This window comes from Monopterus albus, unplaced genomic scaffold (genome assembly GCF_001952655.1).
Source record: "Monopterus albus unplaced genomic scaffold, M_albus_1.0 scaffold156.1, whole genome shotgun sequence".
Taxonomy (NCBI): domain Eukaryota; kingdom Metazoa; phylum Chordata; class Actinopteri; order Synbranchiformes; family Synbranchidae; genus Monopterus; species Monopterus albus.
Genome location: NW_018128036.1, coordinates 584586 through 611494, shown reverse-complemented (window position 1 = coordinate 611494; position 26909 = coordinate 584586). Strand labels below are relative to the sequence as shown.

The window sequence follows — 26909 nt, the reverse complement described above, 5'->3', positions numbered from 1 at the left end:
TTTCTTTTTTAATAAATCTGCAAAAATGTCAAACATTCTGTGTTTTTCTGTCAATATGGGGTGCTGTGTGTACATTAATGAGGAAAAAAATGAACTTAAATGATTTTAGCATATGGCTGCAATATAACAAAGAGTGAAAAATTTAAGGGGGTCTGAATACTTTCCGTACCCACTGTATGTGTGGGCAAATTATTGAAATATTTAAAAACAATGTTCCTCAAAGAAAGATAAGAAGGGATTTGGATATGTTCCCCTCTATGGTGCAGAACATAATTAAAAGATTCAAGGAATCTGGAGGGATTTCAGTGCGTAAAGGGCAAGGGCACAAGCCTAAGCTGGATGATCGTGCTCTCGATTCCTCAGATGGCACTGCATCAAAAACCGTCACTCTTCTATAAGCAATGTAATCGCATGGGCTCAGGATTACTTTGGCACACCTGTGTCAGGCACTACAGTGTGTAGTTACATCCACAAATGCTGCTTAAAACTGTGCTGTGCCAAAAGGAAGCCTTATGTCAACAGGGTCCAGAAAGGCAATCGACTGCTGTGGGTTCAGAGGCATCTGGGACAGACCATCACACAGTGGAAATGTGTACTGTGCTCAAATTAATCAGTATTTCAGGTCTTTTTTGGAAGGAATGGACACTGTGTGTTCCGGACAAAAAGGACTATCCATACTGTTACCAGCAACAAGTTCAAAAACCAGGGTCCGTCATAGTCTGTGGTTGTGTCAGTGCCCTTGGCAAAGGTAACTTACACTTCTGTGTTGGCGCCATTAATGCTGAAAAATACAGAGATTTTGGAGCAACATATGCCGCCTTCAAGGTGACATCTTTTCCAGGAACACCCATTCACGTTTCATCAAGCCAATGCAAAACCTCATACTGCACACATTAGGAAATAGGCCAAATAAAATAGGGCCAAGCCCTACTGCACAGTTCCCAGATCTTAATCCAGTTGCCTACCAATGGGGGCACTGAAGCTGTTGTGGCAGCACATGGTGACCCAATACCTGACTGACACACTTTCTGTTGGTTTGTCCCTTAATTTGTTGTCATAAGTCTATCCCGCCTGCTTCCAGTTTCATGCTTTATTTTGAAACTAGTTCCTGTGCCCAGCTCACCCTGACTCCCTGAAATTTATTTCATCACCCACATTGGCTTCACCTGCTTCACACCTGGTTACAACAGCATATAGGCAGCTTCCCCAAACCAAGAAGCTGCCTATAACTCAAGTTCAGACTTTCTGGCATTATTCTTGTATCTGTGATTCCTGTTTTGACCCCAGATTGTTCTTGACCACTGTATACCGTCTTGCCCTCCTGATTCGGACTGTCTTCTGTGTATTGATTATCGAACTTCCTTCTCTGATCTCTTGTTTTGAATCCCTTGGCTGTGTGAGTTTGCTGGTTATGACCTTGGACTGTTATTATCGACCTGAGAGTGTGTTTCATGTTTACGCAGTTTTCTGTATCATTTTTGTTCCTTACCAGTGCTCATATTAAAGAGACAGTTTCCGCCTTTACTCATCTGGCATTATAATGGAGTTCACCCTCGACATCATCGGCAGCTTCACATGCCGATCCTGACAATTTGTCACCTGTCTGTAGTTTTTGACATTGAAGAAAAATGTATTAAACATGAACACATTTCTGGTGGTACAATGAGTTAAATGATACAAGTTCTTTACTTGATTTTTTTTTTTTATGTAGGTTCAAATGGTGAAAATGAATTTTTCTGCCAAAGTTATAATTCAGTTGTATGAGTATGGGAGACTGAGTATGCTTCAGACCTAGTGTTTATTATAATAAAGATGAATAGTGAAACCATCTGCTCTAACAGGAGACACTGTGTACATGCATTTTAAAAAAGATACACAAAAATACACATGCTTGTACACCCCACGCTGCCAATAAGAGCAACAATATGCAAGGTCAAGGGAGCTATAGTTGATGTAGTATATACATGTCATCTGTCTAATGCTATCTCCAAGGAAATCATTAAATACATAACACCAGGATGTACGTATGTACATCAGTGGATTCAGTGTGTGTGTGTGTGAGTGCGTTTGTAGTCCAGAGGTACCAGGGGACCCACAATAGTCATTTCATGCATGAAATGCTCATCCATTGGTCTTGCAGGAAGAGAAAATCAACCTTGAAAGGATTCGTGGATGAAGGAATGCAAACATGTATCGATAGAGCACAGAGAGTTGAATGACAAAATAGAAATAGAAAAGAGGAGGGTAATGCATTATAAACAAGCTTAGTTTTAGAGTTGGAGTTAAGGACAGATACTGCTGTAATTCTCACTTCATCTTTAGGAGCACACTACACTGCAGGAAATAAGGAACTCAGACTGTACAAACACTTCTTTTCCCCCCGTCTCCCCCTTGCCACATTTCTGCACTCACTCATTCATGTAAACCCCACACACACTTTCTAGTATTGCTCTATTACCAACAGTTTCCAGTGATTGAGGATTCCTAAAGTAATGGTGATGTGGGGTTGCCGTGTCTGCCAGCTGGCTTGTCCCATGACTGATACTGTGTTTGTGTGTTTGTGTATAAGAAAGAGAGATAGATAGCATTATACTTGCATGGCTTTCTTTGTGAAGATCAGTTTGAGTGTTATTCCTCAGAAGTGAGGAGATTTTGGTCTGTCCTCACTTTCTGAGACCCCATCAAAAGGTTGTTTGTGGGTTAGGACTTGGTTTTAAGTAACAGGTTAGAATTAGGGTTTGGGTAAGGGCCAGGGTTAGATATTTAGTTGAGATGGTTAAGGATAGAATAAGGACCTAATGCATTATGTCAATAGGTATTCTCACAGCTATAAAGACAAATGTGTCAGTGTGTGAATGTGAGGGAGTTAGTGAGTCAAAGAGAGTAGAAAAGGCAAACCTATTAGAGTCCAGTAATAGCAGTAGGTGGCAGAGCAAAAATGTATTTGCCATGGATGTAAGAACTGCAAACTGGACTTAAATATAGCTTTGATTCAAAGTAATACCAGAAATGTTTGGTAACACTTCACAGTAAGGTACAGAAAAATCTAACTAGTGTACTAAAGGACAAGTAAAGAACAGGCTGATAGAAAATGAATAATGAGTAGTTCCTGGATAACTGAATGAAGGACTAGTAGATAATGACTTATAGAGAACAGTCTGGAAGATACCTATATCAACAGATCATTAGTTAATGATTAGTTCATAAGTATCTCTACTACTGTGTTAATATCCAAGTTACTAGTCTGTGCCGCATAGAGGCTGATTTGTGTTAATCAGGAACAGCTTTTCAAGACTTCTATGATAAACAAACAAACAAGCAAAAACACCAATAACACAAGAAAATGGGCCTCATGTTAAAATGCTACTATTTAACCAAGCCACACTGCCAGTACCTTGTCTAAAAAGTGCTAACTTTAGCTCTGTAGAGTCTAGCGGCAGTAGCAACCTGTCTGGCCTATCTGTTTTTGTGGGATGCAAATGAGTTCCTTGTTCAAACACTGCAGCTGACAGTATATCATAACACTCATGCCTATTGTTTTCTGTGTAAAATTCCACAAACTGACAGCATCTTGACTGACATCAAGACATGTTGGCTGCTTTTAATGGTGTACTTTAGCTGTCAGTAAATAGCATGATGCCACCTGATATGGTCAGAAAAGTTTTATTGTCAGGTATCCCCACTCATAGAAGAGAGAGGCAAATGAAAGGCAATTAAAATGACTAGTGCTGCTGCCATCTAATATTTTAATTGAGAGTAATGTGCCTTTTCATTAACTGCTTAGTATAAAGACATCAAATAAGAGTGAAAAAATACCCTCACTGTTTCCCAGAGCCCAAGGTGACAGCTTCAAACCTGACTAAATCCGAGAGGATACTGCATATACAGCATTAAACGGAAAAGCAAGAAAATCCTTATTGTTACATAACTGACATATTATTGACTAAACAATCAATCAATCAAAAAAAAAAAAAGAAACATGACACATTAATCACAAAGAAAAAAAAGCTGATAAACTGTAGAATCTGTGATACCAGGTATTGATGGTGTTGAGACTAGCACAAGGGTTGCTGGTGCATTATTGTAACTATTGTGAACTGGTAACATACCAGCTTGCTGGTAACATGCTAAGAGCCATCTGCAACATACAATACAGTATTTCCAGGACACAAAAAATTTCATACAGTGGCATTTATCAAATCCAGTCTCACTGCACATCATGCCTCAAGTTAGTGTGTACTCCAGCAGAGCAGGTCAGACTATACAAAACACATAAGCTGGTGCACACATCTAATATGATAACTTCCACTATTTGACTCTGTGTTCACTCAAAGACCAAGTCTGCTGATGTTTAACACTCGGACAATTGATGTACCAGTTAATGTGCAATCGAAATAAAGAAATAATAAGAAGAACATCAAGAAGAAGGAGAGCACAAATATTGCTTATGGCCTCGCCTCCTCCAGCGCAGAATTGTGATGTCTGTCGCATTTCAATGACATAAAAATCGCATGAAATGCAACATGGCCGTTCAGACTGAAGTCGCATTGCAAAACATCGGATATGTATCCGATTTAGGACCACATATGAAAGTGGCCTGGGCCGAACTTGAAACAATCGGATTTGTGCTGTTCACACTGTCATAAGGAAATTGGATATGGGTCACATTTGGGCAAAAAGATCGGATTTGAGTCACTTCAGCCTGCAGTCTGAACGTGGTCTTAGAGCTCTGCATGAAAGCGCCCCTGGACCTCTGCTTGTGAATCCAATTATCAAAATGACCTGTTGACATGATCTGATTTTGGTCAACTATTATATAAATGCTATTGTGATTGAGGTGTTAAGGATGCGGGCACTGCACTACCTGATCAAGCACAATCCAGTAAAGCTCTGTCGAGCCACGTACAGCCATCATTCTTTCCCCTTACTGGCAGAGCTTTCTTTTACCTTGTTCCTTATTCACCTTACTTCACCTCTTTTGCCTTCCCCTGTACCTTGTGATCAATTTCTTTCACTTATTTACCCATCTTGTAGCCTTCTTCACTTCTTGTTCTTTCTTCCACCTCCCTTTACACTGTTTCAGCATTTCTTCACGTGTTGTCTTCCAACATTTCTTTCCCCTTTCCCCTTCTGTTTACCTTTTTTGTCTTCAAATATTTGCCCATTTGTCAGCTGTTTTTTTTTTAGGTTTTGAGTCTGTTACAACTTTTTCTGTCTTTCTGTGATTCTCTCTCTCTCTCTCTCTCTCTCTCTCACACACACACACACAACTTCCATGCCACTTCATTCTGTTTCTGTTACACCGAATTAGTTTTATTTCCATTTTCTGCTGTTCCTCTTCCGTAATTACTTTCTCTCTCTCTTGGTATAATGCACCACCTGCCAGCCTGTCACTGCCAGTCCGCACCACATCACTAACATACTAGAGGGCAACAGGGAGGGAGAGAGAGGTTGACAGGAGTAGAATACAGCAATCGACATCTAGGGCTCTATTTTCCTGCAATAGAGTGCAGCACTGAACTCATGTCTAAACTCCAGAAGTAAGGGACATTTAGTGGTGTTCAACAGCATTTTGCAATTTTGGTAATCACCACCACAGCACTGCCAGTTGTTACCAGGTGCATTGTTGAGGAGACGCAGAATACATTATTACAGGGAAGAATAGATCCCGAGCAGGTGGAGTTGGGGCTGGCTTTAGTTATGTCCAATCACACCAGCATCCCTTTTAAAGAGCAAGGAGGAAACCTGACTGACTGATTTCACTGATTTGAATTTCATAGTGGAGTTTTGGCTGTTTCCTGCCTTGACTCTGATGTTTCCTGTTCCTGCAATAATCATATTTGTTTCATGTTTACTGTACCTGCACCATGATGTGCATGCTGCCAGTTTGTTTATGGTTTAAGCTGAACATCAGCTAATTTTTTGAGTTATGGTAAAAGTGAGTGTGGTCCACCAGAGCGCACAGCCAGTGGATGTGTCGCCCATTTTATATCCACCTTATAATTCTCACTTTTGCCTTCTATCAATGTTATAGTATGGATTGAAGAGAGAACAACAGAAAAAAGAACAAAGCAGCGTCCATGAGAAAAATACTGATCTGATTTTATTACATCTTTTTCCTTCTTCCTCTCCTCCCCTTTCATCATTTGTCATCCAGGTGAAGATTAAAATGGGGTTGACGGCTTTAGTGCCCTATGATCTCTCGCCCCCATGAACCTTGGCAGGGGCCTGGCAGGCGGTACCCACCCATTATGCCAATCTGCAGCCAGGCATGGATTGGTATGGCCTGGATGGAGAGAACTGGCCTGGCCAGGACAACACTATCCAGGTGGATGTGAGCCATTTCTCACCTCTGTCCAATGGAGAATGAGCCACCACGGGATTCTTTATGCAATAATTATCCACTGTATGACATGATATATGTGTAATTACTGGGAATGGCTCACAGAAAGAAGACACATCATAACGCACATGGCAGCCCCTGGTAATTAACTGTAATTAGGTGTTGGCTGGCAGAGAAATGTACGGCATTGATTATTGTTATTATGCTGCTACAAATGAAAAGGAAACAAATCTATACTTAATTAATACCACTGTTTTGTTTACTGTATTTTCTATCTGCCCTCAATGATATTACACCATTTCACTAAATGTCAGTCAGGACATTACTGCTAGATGGTCTTTCACTACAAAATACATTAGTGTATGTTTTTACTCTGCCAAATACATTAACAAAGGCTAACAATGACAGTGAATTTAAGACCAATAGATTGAACCTGATTAATGTGTTGAGCATCACTACTTTTTCTGTCAAAGTCTGCATTTGCTGTCAAAATACATTTTGTCAGCCTTGCTGGCTGTATTACAGTACTGTTGTTTCTTGATTGTTCCCAAATGAATCAGTCACAGAGCTTTTTTTTTCCACAGCAAACATTTTGATTTGTCAAAGCATGTAAAGCACAGATGTACAGTAAATTAAGTAACATCATTAATGATGGCTTCATTGTAGCAATTGTTACAATGCAATGTAGCAGTTAATAATAGTTACATGTCACAATGTATGTTATAAAAAATGTCTGTTCAACTTTACCTCCACATTTTTCCTCTGGTTATGTGGCCATGTAATGGTTCCTGTTTCAGGTTAAAAGTGCCCACTGCTGTCACCTTAACTAAGTATTTTTATTTGACTAAATATAATTATAAAAACCTTAATTGTGCTTTAGCTGCCAGGAGCAGCTATTGGAAAACAGACATGCTGACAGCAAACACTTTACAGATACATTTTATATACTAAATATTTCTAAAGCAAATTTTCAAATGCACTTTAGTTGTATATTTTCATAAAATTTGGGGTTTTGCTTCTGTTTCCAGGAGGCAAAAACTCACCATGTCTTTAAAGTTCAGATCCCTTAAAAGCTTTTACCCTCCATCACTGTTCCTTTTCTAGAGAAAATATTTGTGTGCATGTGTGTGTGTGTGTGTGTGTGTGTCTACATGTAGTGATACGAACCAGAGGGAAAGGTGATGAAAGGTCACCCCCATCTGGGTTCTCCACTGTTGTTTAGCTATGTGCTGGTGTGTGCTCATGAAAACAAAGGAAGCCAGGCAACGATGTGGACAGCTAATCAATAGTGGACTTACTGCCTCATAACTGGTCGAGTTAGAAACTCTGTCTCCATCTCCTATCACATGTCATCACCACTCCCTCATCAGAGAGAGAAATAGGCAGAGAGAGGCTGGAGGGAGGGAGAGTGAGAGTGCTTGGCTATTTGGCAGGGAAAATGCACACAAAGAGAAAATTCACTCAAAATGACCAAAGGCACTTTTTTGATGCAAATTTCTTAAACCAATAGGTAAATGCCCAAACACAGACCATGCGACATCACAATCAAACCACCTGAATGACACTAATTTGGCTGACTAACAAAGACACTACAAAATGTATCTTGAACACTGCAAATATCATACTGGTTAGTGTAAAAGTAATCTGAGGGTATACCTTTCTTTCAGTGTCACAGCCTACACATTATTTTTTGTAAGATCATGTTAGGTCCAAACCTAACCATGTAGTTTCAGTGCCTCAACCTAGCCAGTTACCTTTGACATGTATAAGCCAAAGAGTATCTGACAAAGCATTAGTATTTGACCTCCAGGGATGAGAGCATGTTGAACACTGATATCAACTTTCAACTCCAACAAAAACATCTCTAAAGTTCATCACATTTTAGCAAACAAATTATAAATAAATAAATAAGAAATGAAAAGGGTATAAATAAACCCATAAAGAGAGGAGTGAGATTCTTCCCACTCTTACCTGCGCTATGGCACGGATTTGTGGATGAACCCTGCCCCCTTGCCCTCTACAGTCTTCCTCATCCTACCTCATCTCTGCTCCAATCTATCACTATGGCAGCCTCAGCTGGAATAGGGGACTGTTAGATAATCTCTCACAGACTCCTGATTCTAAGAGCATTTTCAAACAGATAGGGCCCTGTTTTGAGGATGCACAGCATCTGATCAAGATGCATTGGCGCAAGGGTGTTTGGGTGTGTTCATGTTCATTTCGGTAATTTGATGACAAGGAAAAATGGTTCAAGCGCCCATGCGAGTAGGGGTATGTTTTGGGCATAACATGCACTTATCCCATCAGTGTGTAACCTCGCATCCCCTTTAAGAGGCGTGTGAGTTTGAACGTTTGACAGATTGCTAGCATACTGGCAGACTTATCAAGTCAGATGTCAGTAAAAGTTTTTTATTGAGGAAACATCTGTTAGTGCGTGAGGTAAAGGTGCACAATCACTAATCAAAATGGTATTTAATATAAATACATATATATTGATGTGCACAACAGCCAGTGAACACACTGTCATCTTTTTATTTTTTTACATTTTGCATGTCCTGCGCAGCGCATCCCAGGGTATAACAAGCACAGTGCACAAGCATTGTGCATGCACCTAGACAGACGCGCATCACAACAGCAGCTTTGTGTGCCCTCATATTACCAACATGCCCAAAATTTACCTGGACACACCCCATTTTCATCTGGACACGCCTGCCAACCCGAAGCTGACAGACTGCTGTTTAGTAAAAACGTGATGTGCATGTCATGAAAATGATAATTGCAAAGGAAGGAAATTGGGAAACACAGATGCACTACCCATGCCACACACCATTCGTTTGTTGCAAGATAGGGTCTTTAATGTGTTTGCCTCGCTAGTCTGATTTAAGTTTCACAGGGTTAAATATTGAAATTTATCAAACAAAGCCACGTGACAGGATATTTTTAAATATACTCAATTATTTAAGAAAAAAGGAATTTGAAAAGTTTGAGATGAAGTTTTATAAAGCAAACAGGTACCTGGATGCCTGGAGACAAGTTATGTGAGAGGATAGCAGCAGAGGCAGCAGCAAAACAAATGCATTCATTTGTAAAACAAACAAACAAAAACAAAAAAAAAACAACAGCTTTGTTTGATAGCCATGCAACAAAGCATGAACTAGCTTTGCAGTGGGGATTATCTGCCAAAAGTTGCTATTTCACTTTTTTTGAAAATGCAGTTTTCCTGGGAAGAATGTTAAAGAAAGTGCCATAGCCTGACTTTAAACAGTAATGAAAACTGTTGATGCCTAACTTTAGTTGAGTCTTGATCAAATTCTGTTTTTTATCATTGATGTCGCTCTGCAAACATTTTCTCCAGACTAAATCACAACATACACCATTTCTCATTGCTTTTAAAAATAGCTTTCCCTATGTGACTGTCTGCATGAGAATATTATCTGTCAGTGCCTTCCAAAACAACCTGCTTCTACAAAATACTTCAAAGGGCTTTTTGCTATGAGTTTCCATGGTTACATTTAATCTAAAAAAAAAAAAAAACTAAGACAAATTAAATGATTTGGGTAAAAAAAAATTTTATTTTGTTGACATGAGTTTTCTTGATTCTTGTAACTGTTAAAATAAGTAATAATGACTTTTGGCAAATAATCGGTCTTCATGTCAAAGCCTGACGCTCTGTTGACCCATTGTTTCACCTTTGGGCTCCTTCCACCTTTGCTGCTGATTGACCACTAGAACAGTGACCGAGTCACTAGAAGACCTTGTCAGGAAAACCATTTAGGCATTTCACTGATGCTGTATTTTTGGGGAAGACAGTCTCAGTTCTTCTCGATTCACAACACTTTAGTAATTGCACTTGGTTGTACTGCTAAATTGCATTTCTTAACTAAATTTCAGTTTTCTGTCTCAGCAAGGCACCAGCAGATTTTTGGGCACAAGATCGAGGGCGTGGGCATTGGTCGACTGCTGCTTTCCCATTACGCCCCCAGCTGGGTTCCTCCCACTTGCCCTCCACACTAATCAGATCCATGTCCTGCCAAACTCCTGCTTGCTAAAAGGGGAGATGTTATAGGATGTAATTGACGTCATCAGTTAAGAGACAGACATCTTGCATCTGTTGACTATGAAGATGTGTATGTGTGTGTCATGGTGGGGGGTTTTTGTTATATATGTTGTTTCTTTAATTTCAGCATTCTTTTCTTTGCCTCTTTTCAGTTCTAATTATACAACAACAAATTGGAAAATCAGTAGACAAAACAAAGAGCTGGTATGATGGAAAAAAGAGATTTGAGATGAATCAAGGTATTGTCCTCCTCAGCTATCAAATTACTAAAGTCTATCTCAGCTGTGTTTGTAGATTAGGCCATTTACAATTTTGAAACTCTTACCCTGAGACCAAGCAGTGCTAAAGCTAAGCTAATTGCCTCAAACTACATTTGAAAGAATGACTGATACTTTATAAGAAAACTTAAACACAATTCCACTATTCTGAAATGTCCAGTTGTTTCTAGTCTGCAAGAGCAGGACCCTCCCCTTCCCATTCACCATCAGATTCTGGTTCATATTTCTCTCTCTCTCTCTCTTTCTCTCTCTCTCTCTCTGATTGGCTGGTGGTGAAGATGGGTCATCACCACCAGCTTTGCAATGTAAATTTTAATAACTTCAAAACAGCACGCTAGAGGACAAAGGGGAATCTAGGCAGATTTGAAAGATGGATTTAGAGAAATTTAAGCAACTTTGGTCCAATAAAATGTCACTGAGATATTTAAAATAAATTCAATATTTATTTTTGAAAAAAAGGTGAAAAACGGGCCATAACAAATACCACCTCTTTAATTTTCAAAACATACAGATTTTAATTCTTTACTCAAAAGCATCAGAACATATCCTTCAACAAACAGTAATGGTGTATTGGACAGTGTAATAAACAGTGGATGAATACTCCTTTTCTCACTGTCGTCCTTCTCCCTTCCCCCAGGCAGAGTGATAAAAGCACCCATCCAAACTTGAATTGCCCTTCTGATGAATTACTTCATAGTGTGCAAGTACTGTGCCCAAATACAGTAGATCAGCATTCATCCCAAGCACAATATGTGCCACAATGTATTGTGTTTGTCAGTGCTAAATGTCTTGCAGCAACAAAAATGCCCTGTTATAATTGTAACAGCTGTTCTTACATGGTGTTGCACTGACAACCAAGATGGCTGCCATAGCTTGGGGAAACAGGAAGTGGGAGGGTGGAGGTGGGGGCTTATAGTACAGGAGACAACAGCTGGCTGACATTCACAAATGAGTAAACAAAGTCTGCGCAACTCAGCCATTCATTATAGCATAACTAAGCATTGTTCTTAGTGTCGTCGACAGAGAAAATAGGATGGAGGGAAGGTGTGTGTGTAGGATTGTTCAAAAAGAATGTGAAGAAAGAGAAAGAAAAAGGAAAGGCAAATAGAATCACCTCAGCTAGAAGTAACTTTAAAATCAATTATTGATCATGCCCTGCTGTGACAAGTGTCTCATATGCTCTGCAGCATGTGCATACATCCTGATACACACATGACATGACACAAACATGAACGTCTCTCTCACTTACACACACACATGGATGAGGCATCCCCTACACCCGACAGGGATTGTGGGAGAGGAAGCAGAAGTACATCAGAGGAGTGCGGCCCTGCTTTGTTTTCTTTTCTTGTGTCTTGTTAAACATGATGGCTGGAAGACCATGTATTTTACCTGGAGATATTTTACCAGAGGCATTATTGTATTGTGAGTTGTAAGCTGGAACAACTCACTGAGCACTTACAGAACAAACACTGCTGTCAGCTTTTAGCAAATAAAAGAAGAAAAAGTACAGCAGAAGTGTTTATCTTCTATCTGATGTTGTATGCATACAGTATATTTCTGTACACAGAGCAGGGTTGGGCCATGGGGTATGGTACCTACTATATGTGAACTTCTATGTATGTGAAGCCTCTTTAATAACCTTCATAGCTCTAAAACAGATTACATAGCATCGTGTACACAACCCTACAGTAAATGTGTTTGTGTGCATTTGCATATATTTAAGCTTGTTTTTCTGTGTTATGACAAGGAATTTTGTATACATCTCAGTGCATGCATTCTACTTTATGTATGTGCTTGAGTGTGAAATAAGAAACAACATATCTGCAGGTGTGCATTCAGTTTTTACAGAGACCAAGGTCATGAGGCAAAGTTCTTCAGATAACAAATAAAAAGGTGAGAATTTCTTTGCTTTCTGTGCCCACTGTGTAGCTTGTCAAACTTCAAGATTTCAGTCTTTGTTAGCTTCTATTAACAAAAGTCCAACTGCAGGCACTACAAGGGATGGTTACAAATATATTATTTAAAAGCACATAAAATGCACCTATGCACATCAGCACATTTGCATTCCTCAGAGTATGCTGAGACACTGAGGAAGGCACATATTTAAAGTCCTATTTAATGGCCATTAGACAGTTGTTTTCTTATAATCAATAATAATTATTTTATAATCATTTCTGTAATAATAAAGTTCCTCAGAAAGTCACCTAATTTGTTTTATAGGCATCATTCTCTCAAAACTATGGAAGATGAAAACAAATTTTGCAAGGACAGATCATTTTAGAAGTGGAAATGATCTGATCACACTACAAAATTATAGTGCAGTAAATATAATATGGTAGTGTTACGGTGTTGACTTAGTAAATGGTCTTTTACTTGTATAGCGCCTTTACAGCACACTCAAAGCGCTTTCACAATATTTTGGCCATTCACACTCCCAAACGCTCACACATTCACACATTCACACACCGGGAACAACTGGGGGTTCAGTGTCTTGCTCAAGGACACTTTGACATGTTGACTGTACAAGATGGGAATCGAATCGCTAATCCTCCGGTTAGGAAATGCCCCGCTCTACCTCCTGAGCCACAGCCACCCCAAAGACAACACTAGAATGTGCGTATGTCTACAAGGTGAGGTAAAGTAGATGCATGCATTCATCCACAGCAGGTGTGGCCGAGCTGACAGTTTGGGTTTGGAGGTCTGAGGGATGCAGACCTTCAAATGCTCAGGTGGATGATAGAAGATTTTCCATGCTGCCGTAAGGTAAATCCACCAGAACTGCAAACCTCACACACACTGAAACAGACTTCTTTCATAAAGAAACATACTGCAGATGCGCACTCTCTTGCCAAGCAGATATTTCCATTGCTCACACAGGTCAGGCTTCCTCCCAGAAGGGAAGTGAAGAAGCCTGAAGTCAGAAGGAAAGAAAAACACTCCATGTCTCCACCTGAAGGGCCTAGACCCCCATCTCAAATTCATTGCCATGCCCTTGCCTTAACTCTTTCTCTCCTCTCACTCTCTCATGCCACATATCAACTCATATCGACTGATTTCCCCTCACTCTGTCAGTATGTCTTCCTCCTCGGCAAACAGTCCTGACAACCGCCTCACTGCAGTATATTCTACATTCCCTTTTCTCTTTGTAGTTCAGTGCTGTTCCCTCTGTCTTTGCTGTCTCCAAATCCTTCCTGTGTCCTGCAAAGTGAGTCATGCTCTGAAGTGGGCTTTCAGGTGCACTTCCATTCAATAGCAATAATTATTATGCTACAATAAGAAGTTGTTTGGAGAGTTTGTGGCTCCAAGAGGGAGCCATTCATAGGACAGGCAAGGGGTCTACAATTAGACTGATGTCTTGCTGGCACTCCCACTCAGGGGTCAGAGAAGCCTGGTACATTTGTCCTGGTGACATCAAGACAACATCTTTTGTGGGGATGCCATGGAAAATTGATTTAGAAAAGGCATAGTGGTTCTCCCAGAGGAACATCACTGACAAATACGTAGATTCTGCAAGAATGCACAGTAGGAAAGGTGAAAGAAATAAGAGCTGTGGAGATCAGCATGCTACAGTATCAACGAGACAGAAAAATGAATAATGGAAATAAACACTAAAGCACAATTCAAAGATTTTACAAAAAGTAGAGTTGGAGAAAGACTCTGGCCTACTGAGAGACATGTTTGCACTGGAGGCAATGAAACTGCTGAGGTGCTGCTGCCTCAGGCAAAGACCTGGGGAGGCTCCAGCACTGGCCAGGCCTCCAACCTCCTCCTCCTCAAAGCCATTCGATACAACATTGACTACAGCAGCTCCTGCCCAAAGCCAGAATCAATGGTGCCAGATTTCAGTAGCAGAGGTGTTTAGCTTTGACTTGTTTATTTGGTAGACCTTCAAACAAACACACAGGTTTCACCCAGAGGAGGCAAATAATGGAAATGAGCTCACCCATTCTAGCTGGATTTGATTCCAAACTCCAGTTTGAGTGGTTCACTTTTACTCCATGCAAAGCAGGTAAGTGATGTTTATTCACACTATAGAGAACGACAATGCTACATCTGCTCCAACCAACTTTCATCCTGTTTTTGTCTTTAAAAAGCTCCATCTGAATATCTCCTCACATCCACCCAGTTAGAGTTAATAAAATAAAATAAATAAATAAATAAGCATAAAAAAGTACTGGCTAAGGGGTTTGTGAGGTGCAGCTCTAAAGTCTGCTGACGAGGAGCTTCCAACTAAGCCTGCCCTAAAAGTACTGCTTGGTGTTTTTGGAGACAGAGGCAGAAAGAAACTTATTTAAATTCAAAGATTTGCTGTGGCCAGGGTTCAAGAATCGCTTTCCAGCTAATTTTGGACTCTATTTGTTCCATGCTGTCTCAGTTGGACTGTTTTAGCATTCTCCACATTAACGGGCCCATCATAAATCACGCGACATAACAAATGGACTTATCCTCTGCAGATAGAACTTCTCCTCCCGATGCCTTGAACAAGAAAAGCAAAGGTCAAATGATTAGCCTTGGTATGCCTGTGCGCCTTAATGACTGTGCTGAACCTTTGCATTGGGCACGTGCCTCCTCAGCACATGTAGCGCTTGTTAAATACAGAACAGAGAGATAAATTAATGAAGGCTTCATCCTGCAGCTTCTTTAGCCTCTGCATAACCTAGTAGTGATGACTGAGCAGAAACATAGCCACAGTGTAGCTGAACTGTAACACTGTGTGTACAGCTATGCCAAAGTCACTTATCAGCCACAGTGTAATTAATGCAGCACTGTGTTTTAACAACAAAACTTTGTGTAGTTGAAAAAACCGACGCACAGAGACAATTGCATATGGGTCCCGTGAGTCACTGAGGCTCAAAACTTGTTATTGTAAAGGTTGGAATAAGGCTGCTAATGGCACCTGGAGTCCTCTTTTCATTGCAACAAGAACCACAATCTTATTGTTTCACTGGTTAGATATAAAACTGAGAGGAAAAAAGAACAAAAGCATAGTTCTGTATTTGATTTAATTTAGAAATGAATAACAGTGTTGAATATGGGTCAAAATCAATTCCGAAGTTATAAAACCTTCTTGAGGAATGTGGTTCAGATATATAATGTGAACAGAGATATACCAATTCACAATATATTACTAACATATATGGGTGTAATAAATCTCCAAATCCATAGTTCAGTTCATACCTAAATTATTTTGTTGTTTTTTGGTGGGGATTATCTTCATTAAATCACCAACATTTTAGAGCACTAAGTAGAAGAATAGTAAACACTAACTGTAAACAGAATAAAACTTTTGTGATTTGTATTTTTTCATGGTTTTTGGTTTTGGTTCAGAATCTTGTCACTTATCTATCCACATCCCTAAGCTATGCATGTGCTGAATTAGCATGAAGTAAATGGTAATCCTCTGTGTACCAAGTACACACTGCTTACCTCTGATTTTATTTTATTCAGGTGTTGTGAGCTCTTTACATGCCTGAGTTTCAAGGTGTTGCACTGAATGATTAGCTCAAACACTGTCAAATGCTCTTAAATGAGTTAACATCATAAAATAATAAAGTGCATTCAAGTAATTATTGAACATTTCCTACATCCATCCATTATCTATACCGCTTAGTCCTGAACGGAGCCAATCCCAGCCGGCGGGGTTCACACTGGACAGGATGCCAGTCTATCATAGGGCTGATATGCAGACACACACACACTCCGATGGGCAATTTAGAAATACCAATCTATCGAAGCCACACTAGAGCTGTAATTGGGCCTGAAAAGTTAGGCCAGACATGGCCCAAGCCCGACGAGTACATTTTTGATTGACAACCCGAACCCGTTTACAGCCCGACATTATTCAAATGTGCGCACGGCGCAGGCACACAGCTTTTGCCAAGAATGAGTCATTTATACCGGTTTTAACATAATTTATTGATACCGTACTGAACATCCCAGCACTCTAAATGGGCAGTGCACCTCTTCGCAATTGTCACATGGCTGGGAATAACAGAGTTTACGGGAACCCTCCCATACGCAGCCCCGACATTAATTAGTTCTTGCGCCAGCTCGTCAAACCCATTTACGATGTTAAAAGGCCTGATGTCTTTACAGCAAAAACTGACACACTTCTCCGTCATTGCTTGTTTCACCTTTTCAGGGATGGGTTTTGACGTTGAAACAAACGATGATTGTAGGTTGATTCTGGGGTTGATTCTGGGGCCTGGCACAGCATCGCTCAACATGCCTTCTCAGCGAGGAATTCCCTGTTGTTTTGCTGTCGTATTTTAAGAGAATGTTAGATTTCTTGCATTTTACATAGCCAACTGGGTCATTGTTCTCGTTATGCACATGATCAAAATGTTGCCACACCTCAGACTTAGCTGCTGCTGGTGTAACCAAAAATATACGCCAGAGGCAAGCCTTTGTTTCACCTCATCCATCTTCGTTCTTCGCAATGCATCTTTCTCGTGCTAATTGAAACGCATCACGTGACCACTCATTTAACGCGCGAACCCGAGCCCGGGCTGAGTAAAAATGATGGAAATTAAGCCCGACCCGTAGGGTACCCGACGGTCGGGTCGGGTTCGGGCTAAGAATTACAGCTCTATGCCACACATCTTTAGACTGTGGGAGGAAGCTAGAGCACCTGGAGAGAACCCACGCAAGCACAGGGAGAACATGCAAACTCCATACAGAAAGGTCGCGATCGCGGAACTTTCTTGCTGTGAGGCAACAGCGTTAACCACCACACTGTCCACACATTTGCTAGTTTTCTCATTTATTTGCAGCCTAAAAATTAACTGGAACCTGGATCAGGGATATTTGCCAATATCACAACTGTTCAGTGAGCTTTGTCTGTAAGGGACTCCTCTTCACAGAATATTTGTCAGTGAATCTTGGCATCACACTTTGCAACTGCCCTCAAGAGTGTCTGCAGCTCAGCAAAGCATTGGATCATTTTGATAAAAATACGTTATTATTATTATAATACAAGTTGATTCCATGGCATATTACCTTCTACACCCTGACACAGAAAACAACACTTCCTGTTGAACCTCCCACTGCCACCACAACCGGTCCAATAGAGTAATGCAGGCAGAAGAGGAAAAACATTGTGCCAACTGTTTTATGTGCTGCTTTAAACACTTGGTGACGACTTTATCCTCACCTATTCTATTCTCTGCATTGTCTCCCCAGGCCCCCATGCTCAACATCACAGCCATTTACTCTGTTTCGATCCCCAGCTTATGGCCAATTATTAGCATTGCTATAGGACACAAAGCACAGAGTCAGCAAAAAATACAGTGCAAACACTCATTTAGCATACCATCACAGGCATGGAGGGAGAGCAGGGAGGAGAGAAGAAACAAAGGGAGGAATGGAACTTCCACAAATAGGATGGAAATGATAATGGTGGTGATGGGAGGGTACTGTGTATGGCTTTATATAGATGCAGGCTGGAGAGAGAGGATCATACCAAAACTGTACAGCTAGCAAAATGCAAATCCTCTACTATGCAGGTATAGTAACCAATGCAAAAAAAAAAAAAAAAATTGGGGGATTTTTTTCCTTTCATAAAGTGAGGAGGTTTTAAATTTTAAAATTTAAGTGTTGGAGCTTGGGGTAGGCTGAAAAATAAAGGTTTGTGAACTCTAAAGTTTGAGGTCTTACCCTTTGATTATTTATTTATTTATTGATTGATTGATTGGTTATTGGGGGGCGGCTGTGCTTCAGGAGGTAGAGCGGGTCGTTTCCTAACCGGAGGATTAGCGGTTCAATTCCCGGCTTGTCCAGTCAACATGTCAAGGTGTCCTTGAGCAAGACACTGAACCCCCAGTTGCTCCTGGTGATGTCACCGGTGTGTGAATGCGTGAGTGCTTGGGAGTGCGAATGGGTGAATGGCCGAATAATGTGAAAGCGCTTTGAGTGTACTGTAAAAGCATAGAAAAGCGCTATACAAGTATAAGACCATTTACCATTTAAGACCATTTATTCTTTCCATCATCATTATCTCACATCTTGGGACAACTCAACAAGTTATACAGTATTTCAAGATCAAATGGGGGCGTAAACAAATAGGAATGGTATATAAAATCAAAATTAAAACTGAAAACAGTGATGTGTATTACAGTGAAAACAATACAGCCACACATTATTTGATGTGAAACATCAACATTTTTTTCTTTGTTCAAAATATACACTCATTTCAATTCTGAAACTGCAACACATTCCAAAAAATGTTGGGACAGCTGCATTTCAGGACCAGTAATGTGGTAAAACAATGGAATGATGATTCCATGTGAAACAGGTGATGTCAAAAGCTGACTGCATCATGATTTGGTACAAATTAGCCCATTCCCAGGCAGTACTCGGCCCATCTTTGCTCCTAAAGACTGATGTCTTGCTGGGCTGGGGAATGCCCAGACCATTTACCATTTAAGACCATTTATTCTTTCCATCATCATTATCTCACATCTTGGGACAACTCAACAAGTTATACAGTATTTCAAGATCAAATGGGGGCGTAAACAAATAGGAATGGTATATAAAATCAAAATTAAAACTGAAAACAGTGATGTGTATTACAGTGAAAACAATACAGCCACACATTATTTGATGTGAAACATCAACATTTTTTTCTTTGTTCAAAATATACACTCATTTCAATTCTGAAACTGCAACACATTCCAAAAAATGTTGGGACAGCTGCATTTCAGGACCAGTAATGTGGTAAAACAATGGAATGATGATTCCATGTGAAACAGGTGATGTCAAAAGCTGACTGCATCATGATTTGGTACAAATTAGCCCATTCCCAGGCAGTACTCGGCCCATCTTTGCTCCTAAAGACTGATGTCTTGCTGGGCTGGGGAATGCCCGTTTGCCAACATATGTGTGAGAAAATCATTGAAAATTTTAAAAACAATGTTTCTCAAAGATAGGGAGGTATTTGGATATGTCAACCTGTATGATGCAGAACATAGTTAAAAGATTCAAGGACTCTTGAGGACACAAGCCTAAGCTGGAGGGCCGTGTTCTTTGATCCCTCAGACGGCACTGTATCAAGAATTGGCACTCTTCTATAAGCGATATAAGAGATAGAGATAATCCTTTATTGTCATTGTAACACATACAACGACATTTTAGAGTGACCTTCAGCTGGTGCAGCAATAAAAACAAACATAACATGAAATTAAAACATAGTCGCTAACCACATGGGCTCAGGATTACTTTGGCACACCTGTGTCAGGAATTACAATATGTAGTTCCATCCATAAATGCTGCTTAAAACTGTACTGTGTCAAAAGAAAGCCCTGTGTCAAGTGTCCAGAAACTCAATCGACTACTCTGGGTTCAGAGGCTCTGTGATGGACCACCATGCAGTGGAAACGTTTACTGTGGACAGACGAATCAGTATTTCAGGTCTTTTTTTGGAAGGAATGGACACTGTGTGTGCTGGACCATAGACAAAAAGGACCATCCAGACTGTTACCAGAAACAAGTCCAAAAGCCAGGGTCTGTCATGGTCTGTGGTTGTGTCAGTACCCTTGGCAAAGGTAACTTACACTTGTATGTGATGGCTCTATTAATGCTGAAAAATACAGAGATATTTTGGAGCAACATATGCTGCCTTCAAGACGACATCTCTTCTAGGGACGCCCATACATATTTCAAAAAGACAACACAAAACCTCATACTGCACACATTACCAAGGCATTTTTGTAAAAGAAAAGGGTATGAGTGCTGGACTGCCCTGCCTGCAAGCCTGACCTGTCCTCAACAGAGAATGTGTGGAACAGTTTGAAACACAAATTGGTCAATGAAGACCCAGGACTGCTGGGCACCTTAAGACTTGTTTGCAGAAAGAATAGGACAAAATGACTCAGGACACACTTAATCACTTGGCGTCCTGAGTCCCTAAATGTCTTTTAAGTGTGTTTTATGCAGCAATCCTCAGGACCTACAAGAGACACCACAGGGGAAAGCAAACCTCCACTTTCTAGCCAACAAAATGGATGAACTACTTCTCATCAACAAGACTACTTCTGACTTCTCGCAACTGGCAGCATTGTGCTTTTTTGAGACATAGCTAAATGATTCGACCCCAGAAGAGGCTGTTTTGCTCCCAGGTTTCCAGATCCACAAAGCGGATTGAGTGAAAGAGCAAACCAGACAGTTCAGGGCAGGTGGAAACTGCTTCTACATACACAAAGGTTGGTGCAATGATGTCACAGTGTCAGGAAAAACTTGACTCTGACTTAGAAGCACTATTCCTCAACTGCAGACCATTTTATTCACCAAGAGAAATGTCATTGTTCATTTTGGTCGGTGTCTAGAGTATATCTTGCCCCAGACCTCCACTAACACTGCATTGCAGAATTTATCCAACCAGATAACTAGCATGGAACAGAAAATCCTGGACTCCCCACTCATTGTTCTAGGAAATCTCAACAGAGCAAACATCACCCATGAACTGCCCAAATACAGACAGCACATCAGTTGTCCCACCAGGCATAAAAACAGATTGGTCTACTGCTACACGTTAATGAAAGATGTCTATCGCTCTGTCCCCCACGCAGCCCTAAGAATCTATAATTACTGCTTGGTCCATCTCATCCAACCTATTGACAGAAACTTAAAGCTGTGAAACCTGTGGTCAAACAGTGAAGAGATGTACCGAGGAGACTAAGTCAAAGCTACAGGCCTGTTTCAAATGTGCAGACCTGTAACATCATACATCAGCTTTTGTAAGGACATATGTGTGCCACCATGACCTTCTGCACAAACAACAACAAGCCGGTTAGCTGGTTTACAGCTAAGCCCAGGCAGCTTCGGCATGCCTAAGAGGAGGCCTACAGAAGTGGGGACAAGATCCTGTACAGGCAGGCCAGGAACACTTTCACAAGGGAGATCAGAATAGCAATGAGGAGCTACTCCAAAAAGCTGAAAAACCACCTGTGTGGAGAAGCCTACAAAACATCACTGGCTACAGGAAACCATCCCCCCATTATGGAGAGCCATCAACTGCACTATGGAGTGATCCTTCATGTCTTCTGTTCAGTGTGTGTGTGTGTGTGTGTGTGTGTGAGAGAGAGAGAGAGAGAGAGAGAGAGAGAGAGAGAGAGAGAGAGAGAGAGAGAGAGAGAGAGAGAGAGAGGAGCACAGGCCATCTCTCCTCTAAACAGAGACACAGCACAAAATACAGTGGAAAAGCAAAGTAGGATGTTCTGTGTCAACCTGTGAGGTTATACTGGGTGACAACAAGAAATGCGTGGCATACTGCTCATTGGATTCCCACAGCGGAAATGCAGTTATTAAGGTCAGCTGGAACACTGGCATCCTCACTGGCAGAATACTGTGCTCTGAACAAGACATACAGTAGCTGCCTGCTAATAGAGCTAGTTTGGTCCAATATACTGACATCTCTGAAAACAAATTTCTAAATTGGCATTACTTGGATAGACTGACCACATATTCTCAATGTATGTGGTTACTTTGTTGCCTTAAAAATGTCAAAGCCTTATCAAGTGGCATAATACCAGGATGAAAATGATAACAGTTTGGCTCACAATCTTTGCCATCTGAAATCAAGATAATCCTGACTAGCTCTTTCCCAGGTGTCGTTGCACAGAGTAGACCAGCTGTGGGCTGTTGCCTCACTGGGCTCCTTCAGTCTTGGACAGCAGGGTGTACTGAATGACAACACTCGCTTTCCACTGTCAATGAATGTCTGGCTGTTGCTGGCCCTGGAATTTGTCTCCGTATGTCCTTGGAGTCCTCAGCAGTGGAGCCATGCACAATGGCCACAAAGGTGCTCAGACATACAGTACAGTCTTTCTGGCAATTATTTATTAATAATCTTTTGAACAAATCCTGTATCCAAACTGTAACATCAATCCACACCAAAATCTAATCAATTGTTCTGTTGGCCATACCCTGCTTGTCCAAAACATTTTGTGAAACTCCATTCTCTACCTTTTGAGCTATGCTGTTAAACAAATCCACAAACCAGCAAATGTGGACAAAAACATTAATCCTGCCCTTAGTGGAGGTAATAACAGGATTTGTGTGAAAAGTTACATTATTATCACCTAAATAGTAAATGAATAATTAGATATTAGATATTTTCAGTAAGGTTACACACTGGTTTGACCAGTGTGTAATCTAATTACTGTGACTAGAGAGCCATGGGTACAGTGGGCTCATATCTCATCTGTAGATGTCTGTGATGGAAACTGGGACTGGGGTCAGCTATGGAATTATCAAATGTTTAACACAGTTTTGATACTATAACATGTACAACCTTTACTGGAAAAAATAGGCATCCATGAATATCTGATTTGATGAAAAATATAACTTTTAAAAGGCTCCACTGAACGGTGTATCTACTGTAATAGAGTGAAAAAATTAATTTTGTGATGACACCCGAGAGACGTGGCCTGGAAATACATTTTTGATGTGTATGTAGCAGATTATTTAACCACATATTTCATTGCAAACTAAACATAACTAAAGGTGTGTTTTGACATCTTCACTTTTACTTGAGCAAGACTGTCTGGTTACTTTGATGGCAACTCAAAGAAATTGGGCAAGACAGTTTTTACTAGATACTTTTAATTCATGTTATTTGAATAACTACCGTTACTTCTACTTTAGTATTTGTTTTTACAAAGTAACAGAACTCTTAGCAATGACTCTTCTGACCTTTGGTCTTCTTGTGGAAAGGTCAAGAATAAAGGCAGCAATCACCAGAACACATTATTATATTCCATAGATGCATTATGTACACACTCACACACAATATGTAATACAGTGTATAACAACAGTTTCTCACACAAGCCTCTAGCATCTATACAGCAGCTCTGGTTGTCATCCTCTTGTTTGTTAGCTGCTGCAGTTGTAGTAAGCAGAAGTCCACCTGATTAACAGTCAAGGCAGAGCTGCTTATTTTCACACTTCTGTTTGATTCATGATCTCCAGGCAGCGAGTCAGTGCAGGGTCACAAAGTCTTTTCATGAGTTATGAGAGTATTTAGTGGGTACTAGAGAGCCATTAGTGCTGGCTAATCACCACAGGTGTGTGCATGAATCTGCTCTGTGGGTGAGGTTAATTGCAAGCAGGAAGGCCTTGGATTTCAGTAGGGGTCCCAAGGAATGGAGGGGAGGTGAGGAAGCGGTAGACAGGGGTCAAAGGTCAGAGACCTTCTTAGGGAAACTTCTACTATAACTCATTTTCAGAATCTGGGTCAGCAGACACACAAACACACATAAAAAGTATGGTATGTGTATAGCTTATTATTTATATAGTTTATTATTTGAAAAACTGTATAAACATAAAAAGAGATATAATGCAATACATAAACATAAATCAATACAAAAAACATTTTATAAATGCCATTTGAAATAGCATTTGTGAACAGTTTCAATTGGAACTACTTTATAGTAAAATTACAGCCCCTTTTTTAAAAAAGTGTATAAAAGGATTTAGCATAAAGGCTGATATAAAAAGGTATTTTACTGGACTAGCAAATCATTGCCAAATAACGGGCTGATGTTGGAAAGATACCAGCAGTGAACAGTGTATTTTTGCAGCAGGAAAACTGCTTTAAAACAATCAATGCCTATTTTTTTTAAAACTGAATTTTTTGTTAAAATTGGTAAAAGTTTTTCTTCTTTTCATGACCCCTGAATTGAGACCACCAAACAAATCATATGTTCTTTTCTCCACTTCTCCAGTCAGTCTCAGTTTTACAGTCAATGAAATTGCGATTCTTCTTTAACATTGCTTTCATTGATAATATGAGGTTCAGACAGCCTTTTTCCTATGGAAATGATTGATTAAGGGCAGCTATTAAATCTGACAAAAATATGCACTTTTCTCTCTTCATGCATACACACAGTTTTAGACATGAATGTACACAGTTTTATGCATCTAGCCCAAGGTCTTTGCACTAACTAATGCTGCAGCATATCTGCACTGCTTTTCCAGGTTGTTTCCTTCATGTAAACAATCAAGGCACTGAAACAAATGACATGCTATGCCTCACAATTCAGTGAACATGATGTATACCAGAAAATGTTCATTGTTGTGCAACAAAAGCAGCTGAAAGCAGCTTCAGAGTGTGTGCAGCTGAACCAGTGCTAAATATAAAAAAAGTTCAGCCAAAGAAGAATCAGAAGGCAACTTCTAAAATATTCACTTGACCTGCTTTGTTTGCTCTTGTTCTCCCTGTGGTATGTTACATCTACTTTGTTTGCTTTCTTTACCACCTCTTTCTTCTCTCTTGGCCTGCTTTTGAGCTTTTGGTTAATACAGAGACCTCAAACCTAATCACATCTGGCATCCTCCTCTGATATTCTATAGTGTCTTGTTTTGCCTGAAGAATGTCCCATTTATAACATAAAATGAGGTACACCCTTTGAAATGCATTTTTTTCCTTCTCCCTTTCAGATTGTACTCACATGTTAACTGATATTTCAGATCTTTGATATACAGTATATACAGCAAAGCCTGCTGTACAGTGGCTGATTTCTGAGTGTTATGTGGACATGTAGTCTGCATTAAAGGGGGAATCCAGTGACTTTACACATCCAGATTACTTAGCTATTGCTGCTTTCATGTAATATCATAGTTACAGGTTCCCAACTAAATAATGATTATGTCAAGTTCTAAGTTGTAATTAGGACTACGAAACTCTTGTAGGGGTTGGCAAACATATGACATTAAACTACAACTTTCTGCTCAGAATGCACTTTAATGGTCCTTGTGATCCACCAAAGGAATGTAGGAATTTGTGATGCTGGGGAATTATGAAAAATACTGTACATCACTCAAATATGGAATTAGTCATCCAGCCGAATAACTATTTTTGAGAATACGTATGTAACGTAATCAGCAGTAACCCTTCTAGTTGGCCACACAGGAGAGGTCAGTTGGGATTGTTAAAAATAACCTTAGTTGTTGTTTACCGCATCATTTCATAATTCAGGTAAAATCTATTTAGAAATATCTATCGTGTGAATAAAACAAAGTACCCTCATGCAGTAAACTTGAGACTTTGGAGCCCCTTGGAGTGCAGGGATAGTGGGCACTTACCCACTTTGCTTGGTTGGTAATCCAGCCTTGACAATATAAAGCACTGGAATGTCCCTCTAAATACAACCCTTTTCAGACTATGGCAAGACGGCGCCCACCGAGGCAGACGTCTTTGTGCGTTCCACTATCGAATGCTGGCTTTTTCTTCGTTTTCTTCTTTTTTGTGTGTTTTTTACTCTTTCTGCAGTGCATAAATGCCATGCACTGCTAACATACAAGAGAGAGGCATTGCTGGATATCACTAACTCACACAGCCCCTGGGAATTTTTCTGGTTTCATACCAGCAGAGCTACAACTCATTGTCCACTCCCGCAACAACAACAACAACAACAACAACTATCATCACCCTCAGTAGTGTTGCTTTCGTCAACGAAAATTATGACTAAATATCATCGTCAATGAACCTTTATCGCGTGATGAAAACGAAACAAGACGCAATGAAAATTCTGGTTGTGTGACGATGACTGTAAATAAATGTATAATGCAATATTGTTGAAAAAAAAAATGAGACTAAATGTGGTTCACAAAATAAAAGCTATGCCAAAATGTCTCTTCATTTTCGCTGACCAAAACGAGACGAAACGAAATGTTATAACGTTATTTCGTCTCATTCAGTCGCATTATTATTATAATTTTGCTGTATTTCTGTTTCCTGTGTCACGCTTCAGGGGCCGCATCAGGTCGCACTGCGCAGACGCAGGTGACGTCACTTCCTTAGGCCCCACTCACGGCATTATTTAGAAGACGACAACAAACAAAGAAGTAAATTCTGACACAGAGAAAGGGACGGATGGCCAGCCAGCCGGGGTTCGTCATTGGGAGAAAAAGAAGAAACGACATTTGGAAAATCTTTAATTACATAGAAGTGGAAAAGACAACGGAATTTGTTGTGGAAAAAGATGGGGAGAAATGTGGTCACAAAATCACACAAAATGTGTATTGGATGTACTCATGAGTCTTTAAGGTAACAATGATATAATAAGATAACCTTGTTTGAAATGGGTTTGGCAAAAAAAAAATTTTGGTTTCATCTATACTACTAGGTACTTATACTATATTGACTGGGTTAAATAGAATTGCATTACTAAAGAGACACTAAAATACAATTTTCATTGACTAAAACTAGACTAAAATGTCATCAGTTGAC

At 40.1% G+C, this 26909-nt stretch overlaps 1 protein-coding gene across 5 annotated transcripts in view; it reads right to left on the bottom strand.

The window, feature by feature from the left end:
- LOC109968637 (RNA binding protein fox-1 homolog 3-like) overlaps nt 1-26909 on the bottom strand; it is a 644376-nt gene that overhangs the window by 320105 nt on the left and 297362 nt on the right. The window lies entirely within an intron of this gene.